General features: G+C 36.6%; 1 protein-coding gene across 4 annotated transcripts in view; it reads right to left on the bottom strand.

Moving 5' to 3' along the window:
* The window catches only part of CTNNA2 (catenin alpha 2), a 953,020-nt gene that overhangs the window by 13,641 nt on the left and 924,041 nt on the right, over nt 1–15,338 (bottom strand). The window lies entirely within an intron of this gene.

Below are 15,338 nucleotides of genomic sequence, written 5' to 3'. Positions count from 1 at the left end.
TAAAAAAAATTGGCAAGGAAGAAGTAAAACTGTCACTATTACAGACGTACTGTTGATGGTATTATATGTAGAAAACACTGAAGATTTCAGCAAAAAAACTATTAGAATAAATGACTTCAGTAAAGTCACAGGATACAAAAGTCGAGAAATCCGTTGCATTTCTATACACTAATAAAGAGAAGAGAATTAAGAAAACAGTTGCATTTATAATTATACCAAAAAGAATAAAATAACTAGAAATAAACCTAACCAAGGGGGTGAAAGACCTGTACACTGAAAACTATAAAACAGGGGTGAAAGAAATTGAAGAGGACACATACAAATGCAAAGCTATATCATGCTCATGCATCAGAAGAATATTGTTAAAATGTCCCTACTACCCAAAATGTTCATACTACCCAAGGCAATCTACAGATTCAATGTAATACTTACATTAGCATTGTCACAGAACTAGAATAAATAATTTTAAAATTTGTGTGGAATCACAAAAGACCCTGAACAGCCAAAGCAGTATTGAGAAAGAACAAAACTAGAGGTACCAAAATTCCAGACTTCAAGGATTACTACAAAGCTTTAGGAATCAAAACAGTATGATACTGACATAATAATAGACACGCAGATCAATGGAAAAGAATAGAGAGTCCAGAAATAAACCCACACTTATATGGTCAATTAATGACAAAGGAGACAAGAATATATTAGGAAACATATCGGGGAATATATTGGGGAAAAGATGATCTCAATAAATGGTACTGGGAAAACTGGACAGATATATACAAAAAGAATGTAACTGGGCCACTTTCTTACACCATACAGAAAAATAAACTCAAAATGGATTAAGGGACTAAATGTGAGACATGAAGCCATAAAAAGCATAGAAATATAAGGGGTAATCTCTTTGACATCGCCTTAGCAACATTTTTCTAGATAGGTCTCCTCAGGCAAAAGAAACAAAAGCAAAATTAAACTATTGAGACTACACCAAAATAGAAAACTTTTGCACAGCAAAAGAAACCATCAAAAAAAAAAAAAAAAAAAAGGTAACTTACTGAATGAGAGAATTTGCAAATATAGATTTTCAATATTAACCCCTTATCAGATATATTAAAGAACTTATACAAGTCCACACCAAAAAAACAAAAACATTGATTTAAAAATGGGCAGAGGACCTAAACAGACATTTTTCCACAGAAGACATACCGATGGCCAACAGACATGAAAAGATGTTTAATGTCACTTATCAGGGAAATGCAAATCAAAACCACAATGAGATATTAGCTTACGCATGTCAAAATAGCTCAAATCAAAGAGACAAGAAATAACAAGTATTAGCAAGGATGTTGGAGAAAAGGGAAACTTCATGTACTGTTGATGGAAATGTAAATCAGTGCGGCCAATTTGGAAACAGCATGGAGATTCCTCAAAAAATATACAAATATGATTTGATATTTCTACTATAGGGCATTTATCCCCCCCAAAAAAACGCCCCCGAAACACTAATTCATATGTTTATCACAGCATTATTTACAACAGACCTAAGATATGGAAGCAACCAGAGTGTCCATGGATTAATGGATTAAGATGATATATATACATACAATGGAATATTAGTCATAACAATGGATGGGATTTTGCATTTGCAACAACATCCACAGAGCTAGAGAGCATTAGGTGAAGTGAAATTAGTTGGAGGACAAACACGATATGACTTCACTTACAAATGAATACATAAAAAAAGTAGGAGCAGACCCAAAAATACAGAGAAAAATCTGGTATTTTCCAGAGGGGCATAGTTAGGAGGAAGGATGGGTGAAATGGGTGAAGGGGGGTGGGAGGTACAGGCTTCTAGTTATGGAGTGAATAAGTCATTTGGATGAATGGTACAGCATAGGGAATATAGTCAGTGATATGATAATACCATTTTTGTATGGTGATAGATGGTGGCTATACTTGTAATAAGCATAGTATAACAGAGTTGTCCAATCACTATGTTGTACCCCTGAAACTAATGTAACAGTACGCATCAATTATTCATCAATTGAAATAAATAAATCAATTTTAAAAAACAGATTAAACACACTTACCATACCAACTATGGGCCTTCTAAACCACGCCCTCCCATAAAAGGCTGTGTTTTAAGAACAGTATATTAATATCACTTCTCTCTTATTATCATAATTTCTCCTCACATAATTCATAAAGGATGATAAATATAATGCAGAAAACTGTTAGACACATATGTAACTGGATAAAATAATTCACTATACAACCTAAAATTAACTCTTCTTTCATTAGAGAAATGAGAATTACAAGAAGAAGAAATGGATATCATTATTCAAGAGCTCATAAAAGGTCTTCAGTATAATGCGTAGTAAAACCAGTAATTTTAATTAAACTAGTTTTAAATTTGAGCAGTTATTCCCTAGCTTTTTATAATTGAATACATTTTTCTGCCTACTCTGAAGCATTTTTTGAGTAGACATAGAGCAATACCCTCCAAATCTTTTTCTTTCTTCCTGGTCACTTATTTTCCCATTGTGAGATGTAAACCCACTACAATTTTATCACATATTCAAATAATTTCCAACACTGTCACAGATTTAGGTAGAGGTTTCCTATCTTTAGTTCAGAACACAACTCAGTTAGTTGTAACCATTAAATCTTTAACTTTCACCTAGATACCACTTCGGGTTCTTGCAAGAGTTGTTACTTTCACAAAGATGATTCGTGACATTTAGAGAATGATCTAAGCTGATCTGCAGTTTTCTTATTGACTCTTCCCAACATTCCGAGATAGCAAGGGCTCTATGATTAACTCCACCTCTCCCTAAAACCTGCTCCTCCTATAGTCATTGGCAACACAGTTTTTCCACCTGTTGAGGTTAAAAACCCAGAATCTTACGTTCCATATCTTATTCTCTTAGATCTAGCCTCCAATCTGCCATCATATCTTGGCAACAGCATTTTTGAAATCTATCCTTTTGACCTCACCTACTCTACTGTTACCACAAGGCCCAGTCATCAGGATCTCTTGCTGCATTGTTGCAGTATCTTCCTCTAACTAACTTTCTTGCTTCTCATTCCCTTTCACTTCTTTGGTCGTGTGTGTGTGTGTGCATGCACAGTTTGCCAACATAGAGGAGCACATCATCAGTTTTTGCTGTAGTGTTCAACGATTCACTAGTTGAGTATAACACCCAGTGCTCATCACAACACGTGCTGCTTGGGCTATTCTTAGAAGCCAGAATGATCCTATTAAATGAACTCAAATAATGTCCCTTTTCTTCTTAACACTGTCCTGCAGTCCCCCATTTCAATACGGGTAGAATCCACAGCTAGTAAAGTGGTCTTCAAGGTCATATAATCCTATCCCCAATTGTTCTGATTTTTCCTTTGTTCACTCCACTCCTAAATACTGATCCCTTGCCCGTTGCTTAGACAGACCAGTCATGCCCAGACTTGATATTGTCTCTGCCTAAATGCTCTTCCCACAGACACTACAAGGCTTGGTCCCTCATCTCCATCAGATCTTTGATGAAATACCTACATCTTACTGAAAACTTTCCTTTTCAAATTGCATCTCCATTCCCACCCTATTCTCTTACTTTGCTATTCTTTCCCTGTTTTATTATTTTTTCATATAGTCATCACCATCTAACAAATATTTTCTTCTGGGTTTGCTATCCCCCACCCCATGCTACATCCCAAACACCTGCAACTGTGTCTGCCAAATGGGTATTCCCTAAATATTCGCTAAATATTATTGAATAATTGCAACTTTACAGATGAGGAAATAAGAGATGACAAAGCTTGTCGTAAGACAAACTAGGGCACAGTGTCTATTATAGTACAGCCAACTCTCCATACCTTCCACTTATTCATTCTTCCATGGAAGAGTACCCAAATAATGATATTGGCAGGAGAGTGGAATTTAGGGACATAATGGACCTTAGCTAAACTGCTACACAAATCTTAAGACCTCTTCCTCTTACTGTGCTTCACTGGTACAATCAGGATCATCCTTTGCTCAGAAAACATCCACAATCTAATTCTTTGTGTTTATTGCTTTCTGTGTGCAAAGTACTGAGTTTTCATTAAAGATCATCTCCCTCATTAATAGTACCAGCATCTGTGAGGCATGACTTGTGTTTGGTACATATAACCCTGGTGTTTTAATACATAATCTCTAAGCCACAAAAAAATATGAATGTATATGGTACAAACCACCATCCATTATGTATGAGGAAACAAATACAGAAAATTATTTTGTGACCTTGGGTTCACAAAATTCATATCTGATAGAAACGGGCTTCAGTCCATGTGACATACAACATCCAGTCTTCTTTGACCAGGTGAATCTACCATAGTGTGTTCCTGCTCTGAACTCTGTTCCTGGCTATTGGTGACATCATAGGGCTAAGCATGAGTTATGATGTGTTCTAATTATTTTCAAGTGTGAGTCATGTGACCAAGCAGTAATGAGGTGAATTTCCCTAAGCCAAAAAGGGAAAAAAAAAATCACACTAACTTCTAATCTTGCAATTATGATTCACATGAGATATGAACTAGGCAAGAAGCAGGGACATCATCCAGTTACTCATTTTCTTGCCAGCTTCTAAAGTCATCTACATGTTCAAAGAAAACTTGATTAAATACAACCTATAATTCTCCTTTCCCCTAGCCACCATATATACCACTTGCTATTTATTCATAGAATATGAAAAGACTTTATTCAAAAGTTCTACAACTTAGCTTTTTACTTCACCATATCATGAGTACTGATATGATGTCCGTCTGACTGATACAAATTTTAAGAACCTAATATGTGTTAGTTGCTACCATCATCTACACCACCTGACACACACTATTTCCTGTTATCTCCTGCTCAACAACTAGTTCAACTACTAGAAGCAGCAACATCTTACGTTGCAAAAAGCACAAGACTGCCCATCAGAGAAACTGGCTCCAACCTTGCCTGTGCTAACCACTGACTGTCAAAGTTTTGGACACTACAGTAACCTCTCTGAGCTTCTATTTCTTCAGCTATAGAGATATAATACTTTCGCCAGTCATTGAGGTCCAAGTGAGAAAATAAACTTACAACACTTTTTTAAATTTTAAAAAATGTCAGTATAAAGTATTACTAATAACATGATACCTTTTGGGAATCCTTTTAGAGTATTTATCATAAGTTATTGGATCACCTGGGTAACTTAGGCCTAAGGAACTCTGCACAGGTAAAAGTATTTTAATAAATGCCCACGGTAGTGTGAGAGCATCATAAGCCCAAGGGAGACAAGAACAAAGTACTTCCAAAAGGAGGTAAGCTTTCTTCTTCCATCTGACAGTGGACATTGCTAGGGATAAAGCATGGCTGGGGCAGTCTAGTTAAAATTCCACTTTTCCCATGTGTGGGGAATGGTCAGGGAATAGGATTCTCAAAAGAAATATAACACAGGGACCTTCTGTTTGGGATCCAAAAACTGGCTGTGGAATGCAGTCCAAAAAGATATACAGATTAGCCAAAAAATAAAGGTAAACTATTCTTGCAATAGGACGGCTAACTCATTCCTAGAGCCGTCCTTAGTGATTCCAGCTCAATTTTGGTTACATTCCTTGCTAGCATCAGATAGTTAGTTACTTATTTGCTACTTTGTCTTCAAAAGCTTTGTATTATGTGTGAAAGTATTATCTCCAGAGCTAGGCTTCTGGATATATATAAACAAGTACTTCCTGGCCCTTTACTGGTCATGTCCTCCACAGAGCTAGTACTACATAAGCCGTATTGGGATTTGGTATACATATCCCAGTGTTTAGTCAGTTGAATGACAGATTCGTAGTTCAGGCTGCCTCTTAAATTGACCTATAAAAGGCCAGCCTACTGATAAAAGTTGATTGATAACTTCTGTTTACTGGGTTAATATAATCTGGATATTTTCCAGATTCAATACATATTGAGCATCCAAACCAATTAGATCTTTCCTGTATGTTACACCACTTAATCCTCACGCACACAAAAAGATTTTTATTACTTTATTCCCACTACCTAATAGATGAGGGAACTGAGGCTTAAATGCTAGCTAATAAGACAGTTACCGGAAATACAAGGGCGTGACTTCTGCTCCCGGTGGATTTAGGAATATACTACAGCTCCAACGGCTTTCGAATAAGAATAAAAGCCATTTAAAGTAGTTCCCCTGAGAAGCCGGGATGCTTCCCCTTACATACGCCTGCCAGGGAGTGGCCTGCTTTGGAACCTTATCATCTGTTTCTCCTGGAATGACTGTACTTTAGGGGAAATGCAGCAAAAGCACCAGAGGATTCCCCTTCAATCTAAAACTGGAAATATGATTTGGTTAAAAAAGAACATCTATGGATGGACAACATATTGTATGTTTCCTTGCAAAAGAGGTTGAACTATGCAAGAAACTTTCAAAAACCACAGATTAAAGAACAAAGCATCCTCAAAAGACTGGAAATGCATAACAGTATTGCCAAAAATCACAGAAAAATATTAGTGGTTCCTTTGAAAGAAAGCTTCAAATCTATGAAATTGGAAAACTTCTCGGAAAAAAAAAGGACTCCACAAACTTTCACGAAAATGACAACTTTTAACCACTGAACAAAGATAAACCTTAAAGGGTTAGAGAGAGTCTGATACAGTATCTTGCCCCTACCAAAAACCATACTTAATATTAAGATGAAAGCTTCCTCAAGGCACAATCCCTATCTTAGAGTCCCTGTGAATCTAGCCTTTGACAAAGTTAAATCACCTCCATATTTATTATAAGATGTAAAGGCTACCTCATTATTTCTTTACCTGATAGACTAAAAACTGCCAAGGCAAATTCTTCAAATGCACCACAGCTACACCTTTGAAAGAAGGAGTGATCTCTGTTATATCTGGAGTCGCCACCTATTAGAGCTCTCCAAACTTCTTTTAAAAAAATTAATGCTAAGCTATGAAACTGTTTCTACCTACAACTTGCTTGGTTTCAAAGGCTCACCCGCTAATTTCAGCATTGCCAGATTTACTCATTATAAATATTACCTCAAAAACACCTGCATAAGTCATTTGAATTTCAAGACCATTGGCCTGATGCACATCTTAATACTATTTTGTTAAGGAAAAAATACAAACTATTGCTTTTTTTCATATTTTAAAAAATGCACTTGTTATAAGGATTAAAAATATATATAAAGAATGGCTAAATATATAATGATATGTGAAAAGGATTTGTTAAAAAAGTGCTGTAAAAACAACTGAATTATTTTAACCTCAAGACCCTTGTTTATAAAAAGCAAAAAACTGAAGAAATTTTGCCTTGTTTAAAATTTCTTTCGAGCAACATTCTCATCAAAGCCCTTAATTGCCTTTCATAATAGAAATGCCTGCATCTCTAAGACAGGAAGGTTTGGGGTAAACAAAAAGAGAGGTGGATAGAGACCTTTAAAACGTGTATGAAGGCTATGGCCAGAGGAGGATTGTGATGGATTCTCAGGAATCTTGTCTCTAGGAAAGTGCATATCCACACCCTGCTGCCATGCTGGGAATGGGCATTTGGCAGATGAGGCTGGACCATGTTATCGGTCATCTTCTACCCTTCCAGAAAGGAAGAAATAAAAGACTCCATTTCAAATAGTATGTACACTCTAGGTGAAAGGTCAAGATCAACTAGATCTAGAGTTCTCATCCAGGGGCAATTGTCCCTGTACCCCAGGATACATTTGGCAAGGTCTGGAGACATTTGATCGTCACTATTGGAGAAGGAAAGTTGCTACAAGAATCTATAGAGGAGATGCCAGAGATGTTGCTGAATATCCTGCAATGGACAACTGCAACCAGCTCTCCACAGCTGGGAATTAGCCAGGCTAGGCTAGACTAAAACAGCTAATGCAGCAAGCCAAAAAGGGTTTTCTAGGCAAGGGTCCAAACAGACGTCAAGTACCGGAAATGTTTCACCATAGCTCATAAGGATCTCTTCCCTCCACTTCCTAGACCAGTATTTTTCAAGGTGTGATCCGTGAGTCCTCTGCATCAGAAACATTTAGGAATAGAATTACATGTTCCTGATCTCAGATGTGGTATCAGAACTGTGGAGGTAGAGCCCAGAATTCTCAGAAAATTTTTATTTGCTTCCCATGTGATTCTTCTATAGATTGTAACGTAAGACTCACTACTTCATTTCTCTTTAAGGTCATTCCCTTCTGTACTGTGAATTATCACCCCTCTGTGAGTGATTTCTCCAGGACTCCCAATGACAAACTAATGGAATCTCAATGAGGGTACAGACCTTGGCTGGTTATTCACTACTGTACATCCAGCTGTTAACTGGAGTAGACATGATGAAATAAAACAGGTAGCACCTACATCATCAAAAAGAATATCATCTTTTGGCAGAGACAAGATAAGGAAAAATTAAGTTAGCTACCTATTTATTCAGTACTTCTCCATTCTGTACACCGCGCTAAATGTGTGACACACATCAACGTATTTAACCCTAACAACAACACACTGAAGTAGATACTAATATCATTCTCACTTTGCAACTAAGAAAAATGGGGCTCAGTGAAGTCAAATAACTTGCCCAAGATCACAAAGCAATGGTGGAAGTCAGAATTCTATGTGTTCCATTTAATGGAGGGTATACATGGGCAAGAACGACCACTCCATGCCTAACTCTCCCATTTTTTCAGGTTCCTCGTATGATGTAAACAGAAACTGTTGGGGTAGGGGGACAGATGTTCCTGGGAAGTCCCCCTGAAGGGTGCTAACACAGCTTGGAAGCACACCATTTTGCCCTTACATTTATTTTCTTCTTCCTGTATGGAAAACAGGAGCACAAGCAGTCATCTTGGACCGAAAGATGCACTTGAGAGTAGAGGCCTCACACTAAGTAGAGCAGACCATAAATCAGAGGTACTCTGAGTCCCTGATGATTCTGAGCTGCCTATATTGGCCCTGAACCACATATAGACTTAGTCTATATGACAGAGAAATAACTCTCTCTTTGGAGGTTTTATCATATGAAGCTGAATCTATATCTAATTAAAACATGTGAAAGACTGTACAGATTGTTAATACTATTATTGGGCGTTAATAATTTAAGATAATTAAAACACAATATTTCACATCTAGATATAATTAACATTTTAATGTATCATAACCTTTATGTGGGAAAGCAAATGAAATGAAATCTGTCACTGAGGCCCTTACTCTCAAATTCCTTTTTTAAAATACATTATTAATTTAATTCAGCTATTCTGTAAGAAATTTTGTATGTTTCTATGCCATAATCTTAAAGAACGGTCTATGTAATGTACTAGAAAATTTAACAAAGTTACAAAGGAATTAAGTAAGCTAGAAAAAAAAATCAGGAAGCTGATTTATTAAGCACACATTATGTGCTTATTGCGCAAGGAAACAGGGAAAAAGTCAACATTCAGACACATTCCCCACCCTTACGGAGTTTGCAGAGAAGTTGGGAGAGATATAATTAGATAAGTTCTTACATTGCAGAGTCCTACTAGGAATAACAGAACACATCATGCTGTGGGAGAATGTCAAGGGAGGCTTCTTGGAAAGAACTATAGTATGTCAGCCACTAACTTTGTGACCTCCAGGAAGTTACTTCAATTCTCTGAAATTCATTTTCCTAATATCTTTAATGGGGATGACAGTGTTTCCTCCAAAGGATAACTGTTAAAAACATTGCATACTGCACTTAAAATACTTAGCACAGCGCCTGGGACATACTGAGCCCTCACTGCATCTTAGCTAGTATAATAATGTCATTTACTACAGGCGGTTGTCCTATTGTCCCTCTAAATGTATTGCTATTCTAATTTATAAAGCAAAAACAAAAGCCCAGAGATTAGGAATGTTGCCTAATATCACCCAAATTGTAAAAGAGTTAGTTTCCAACTTCACATCTAACAGCAATACATTGCTTATAATTTTACCATCTACCTTAAGAGAACACAGTGTACTCTACCTTATTTTTCACATATCTGACATCAAAACCATGTGGCTGTTACTGTTCTAAGCTTGACTTTTATTCATGTAAAATGGAAGGCCTTATTCAGGTAAATAATTTTGCCTGGCACATCTTCTAAGAACCACTCAAGATTATGTTTGCCTGGGTTGGTGTGATACGGGCAGTAACAGAGCTACACATCCTTAGTAAAAAAATACCTAAGAATTTTTTAAAAAAAGATCTTTAGGTCACCGTGCCAAAATCAATTTGCCCAATCAATGGCAGGCACTGGCATTCTACCAGTCAACTGCTTCTAGTATGTGACAGGATCACCATCTCTGCCACAGCAATCACTGCAATTATATGCACAGAGGTGAGTATGGGGAGAAAAGCAAGGTTCCCTATCACTGCTTGACTTCTAAACAAAGTTCTCAAAAAACAAATACAGGAGATTCTGGCAATCTGAAACAGGAGAACTGCGTGCAAAACAGTTAGTTAGAGGGTTGAATCCAAAATGGACTTTCCTTGCTGTGATCTGAGGGCTACCTTCTTCCAGATCAGGGTTCATTCTCATGTCTTAGTCAAATGTAAAATAACTCTCTAGTGCCTTTCTCTTCTGGCATCTTTGAACACTTGTGTAACTTTTACATAGACTGATGGGTAGAAGCTAATAGTTGTTGTCCCTGAAGAAAAGGAGAGGAAAAAAGTCACTTCCAAATGATTGTTGATTTAGACATATAGTTAGATAATTCATATTTTTCAACATAGACCATCTAGATCAGGCTCTATATTGGCATGAATGTTTGATTTTTCCAGTCATGATGGTAATGCTAATATATACATTTATTTCTCTTTCAAAAAGTTCCCCTAATTAAAATGTAAAAGTAGCCAAATAGTTCTACCAAAAATACACCCAGGAATAAATACTGCTCTGGACTGTTGGAAAACAACTTAGTCCTGAACTTCATTAACTCCTTGTATTGGAGCATAAAAATTAAAGATGCAAGACGGTCCCTTAAATGTTTGTAGTCTCATGCCTTTCCTTCAAGGAGATGTTAATAACATCACTTGGCAATTCTTTACACATAATAATCACCATTCTTATAAAGGTTTTTATGCTTAGTCAAAATTTAAGCCAATTTTCTCAAGAACGTTCTTATATTACCTTTAAATCCCATTTTTCCCAAGCCTTTTATTCTTAATATTTAATTCTTTTTTTTCCTGAAGCTTTTTCTAAGAACACAGAAACATAATGAGTCAGTTTTGTTGCCTTGTAGAGATTCTAAAGCCTGGGGGTAGGATGGGGTAGTGAGTTACAGATTTTAAGAACGTACTCTCCACAATCCTGATTTTAACAGGTCTGCATTTTAGCCACAGTTCTGCATTTTAGCCACAGTCTCCTCCCACCACTTGATGGGTTTGGCATGCAGATGATCCTTCGATCATTTTGAGAAACACTCATTAAAAATCAGAATGGGTCAGAAAAATTTCTTTAATATCCAGACCCCACTTTTTACTTGTCAAACTTCCAACTCCACTTTTTACTTTTCTCCATCTTTCCACGCATCTCTGACATTTTCAGGTCCAACCAGCACAGTACACATCTACACCTCAAAATTATGGGCATTCTGTTCCTCTCCTGAGCTAATCCTTTCTCTCCTCTTCTACCTGGAAAACTCTCATCTACTTATTCATGAAGGTTTAAAAAAATATCACCCCCTTTATGAAGTTTCCCCTTCCCCCTTCTCTTCAGGAATGCCCATATCACCTTGTATATGTTTCTGTTACAGTGATTATTATAACTTATAATTACTGTTATAGTTATTGATCATGGGTCTGTTTTCCATGCTAATTCCATGTCCATTCAGAGGACAGTGAATATCACATATTATTTACCCAACAAACACTTGTTGAATTATAATCTGATACTAGAGTCACCCCTAGAAGTGCCAGCATTTGTCATTGTTCTTTGGAGACAGACATGATTCTAATATCTCCAACTTCCTTTAATAATTTATACTGTTTGACAAAATTTTATCTAAGTTCTACTTGAACTTTTTTGGGAAAAATTATTTCTAAGAGAACACAGACTGATCATGCTATTTCATCATTCCCATATATACAAATTTTGCTTTTTGAAAGTGATTTCCTGAGATGGTATATTCTATATTTCCTGAGATGGTATATTCAGGTATATCCTGAGCAGGAGCGAGGCCCTGAGATGGTATTTCCTGAGATGGTATATTCCTGAGATGGTCATGATAGGAAATTAAGAAACATTTTGCTGGATGATGTAAACTAAGTCTTTAGAATCTGGGATTCTAACGGTGAAAAAGCAGTTCGACTCATGGAATTCCAGTCTATTAGAAAAGCCAAAGTAATAACTTAGAAGGAATATAGATGGCAAGAAATACAACAAATAGTGCTGTCTAAGTGATGCAAAGTATATACTGCAAATCATCTATGAACCTACAGCACCAAAGCAGCTTTCAATCATAAGTGTGCTTTGTTGTCAATGTGGGCAAATCATGCCCAAATGAATACCCTCTTCCCAAGTGCACTGGGGAAGGAGACTTACATAATCATGTGAGCTTTTAGTGTTTAAACCTTCTCAACATTGGCTGTTTGAGAGCAAAGTCTGACGTTATTCCTGCTCAGTACACAAAGAACCTTCCATTTGCTTTGGAAAATTGTCCTGCTTACATGGATTCTCTAGCTTATGTACATTTCTTCACAGTCATCAATATTTCTAAATATGTCAGTGGTAACATAATCCCTTTCCACTTTTGTCAGAAAATCAGAATGTCTCACAGCTAGAGTCTCCTGTCCCTAATTCCTTCCCTTTATTTCTCTTCTGCTGTTGTGGTTGCAAGTGATGATATGACCTTTTGTATGACTGAGAAAATGGCTGCCTGATTACATCTTAATAAATAATCTTTGAATTTCACTCACTTGCAGCAGGCTCCTCAACTCTTGTAAACAGGAATATCATCTATTGTAGTCAGCAAATGATTAAAGGGAAGGGCTCAGGAAAGGTATGGGGCTGGATTATACGCAAATATTTTGATGTGTGGCTTTGACACATGGCATATCTAAACACAAGAGCTCCTCTGCAAGATTTACAGTTCCATGATCTTGATGACCTGAAATGCTCCCCTGCTCTCCTTATGTGCAATGACACAAATTTAAACCACTGTATTCCAAGTGAGCTGAAGCTCTCAGATTCTCAAAAAGCCTTCCCAGAGCAATCCAATGTACCCAACACCACAGGGATATATCTCAGTTCTTAGACATGTACTGTCTTCACCCTTAAGTTGACACCTGGCATGTGTCTAGACACCCAAAAAGGTTGCATACTCCCCAAGAGCAGGAGCGAGGCCCTATATGTGTTCTATTCCCTGTAACACATACCTTAATACCCACCAAGTCCCTATTTATCAACTCTTACCAACACCACAAAAGAATTCCTATAATACTGCAAAGTAGTTTTTAATTTTTCATTCCCAGTGATATCCAGATCCATCCATTACCTAGTAGTTAAGGATTTCTTTTAATCTCAAAATATTAGAACAACAAAATTACAGAGTTAAAAAAGCAAATCAATCTTCCAAATCAACACGCAGCTAACTATCACAGGTTTGATACTGTCCATTTAAAAGAACAGAGCCCACTTGTTAACCAAATAACACTACATCAAATACAGGGTACATTCTAAAACCTACTTTGGACTGAAATTTTCTTTCCAGTCTATAGAATGCTATGTCTCATACAAAAACAACGCCTCATCAACTATTCAGTCTTTTTCCCATAAACAATTTCTTAAAAAATATATTATAAAACCATACAATTTCAGAGCAGGGTACCTTAGGATTTCTCTTGTATATCATCAATCACCATTTTACAATGAGAAAACTGAGGCCCAAGAGATCTAATTTTCTTTCAGTTACCTAATTAGTCAATGACAGAAATGGAACTACTATTACCAATGTGGAGACCCCAAATTAATTCAACTTCTATTACACTTCATGGTTTTATTTATAGCACAATATAGAGTACTTTTAAATTAGAATTTTAATACATACAAATGAATTAAAAAAATGAACGCCACTATAAATGAAACATGCACATGAAGATAAACAAGTGCATGCACAATGCATTCCATGATAGACTCTCTGAATTTGCACAAGTGCACAACACAGCTGTTCTTAACTCACGAAGTTAAAGATGATTGTATTCCAAGGGTTTGTAAAATATGAGCATTTCTTACCTGGCAGCTGTATGAGAGGTTGATAAAAGACATTAAACACTTGAGCTATAGTTAGACATCAGAGTTTTCAGGCACTCAAGGTTTCCTTCTATCTGGGTTTGAGGGGTCTAGAATTTTTAAAAGAAGGTAGGCCAAAGACTTGAGAGAGATCACCCAATACGTAAGACTTTGGCATTGTTACCCACATTGTAATATTAAGTCGACTATAGGTGATTTTCACCTAAGTCTTCCTATTGGCCAGTTATGGCTCTATTTTTCATTATTGTACTTGAAATCTCTACCATTACAGTCACTTCTTAAATTAGAAAGTGTAGGTGGGAAAGTCACTTCAGAACTTGCCATGCTGCTCCACCAGGTAATGAAAAGAACAGGATTAGCTCTAGCGCTTTTGAGCTCATAAGAATGGGTAACTTGGCAGGGCAGGAGGGAGAGAGGTTTCCACAAGTAATAGAAAAGCTAATGATTAGAAAGGACTCTTCCTTTCAAACTGCCTCTGATTTTCCAACACCAGTATCCACACATAGTTAGTTAAATAGGAATGCACACTTTGAAGAAAATGAATGATATTTTCTTAACATATTTCCTAATACCCATGATCCACACCAAGAAGCTTGTTTTCCTACCCTATGAAAACTAACAGGGCCTCACATTCTGATGGTCAAACCCTTTTAAAAACATCCACCCTGATGGTTCAACATCCTTTAAAGATTTAACCACCTCCATGAACTTCCTTTGCCCTTTTATATAAAAGCTGACATCTTGACAGTTTTAATAGGTACCCTGGAGAGAATAAGGAAAGTGGAGGAAAAATGCTCACTCCAGTAGATTTTTTCTTTCTAAATACTAAGGCATACAAAAGAATTAATCAGTATTATAGAAACCCAAATGAAACAAAGAACAGTGACATCTCACAGCTCTTAACTACGAAGAAATCCTACAAAACAGCATCAGTGTTATGACATACAACATCAACAAAAAAGTTAGCATATTTGGTTGCGACATTTTGAAATGGCTGCACCCTTAATCTTGCAAGAGTGGTGACTCCTTTGTTTTAAATATTTTTTTCTTTACGTTAGAATGTTTTCATTTGTTTA

Source organism: Ursus arctos, unplaced genomic scaffold (assembly GCF_023065955.2).
Source record: "Ursus arctos isolate Adak ecotype North America unplaced genomic scaffold, UrsArc2.0 scaffold_8, whole genome shotgun sequence".
Classification (NCBI taxonomy): Eukaryota; Metazoa; Chordata; class Mammalia; order Carnivora; family Ursidae; genus Ursus; species Ursus arctos.
The sequence above is the reverse complement of the archived record's forward strand: the minus strand, read 5'-3'. Positions and strand labels throughout refer to the sequence as shown.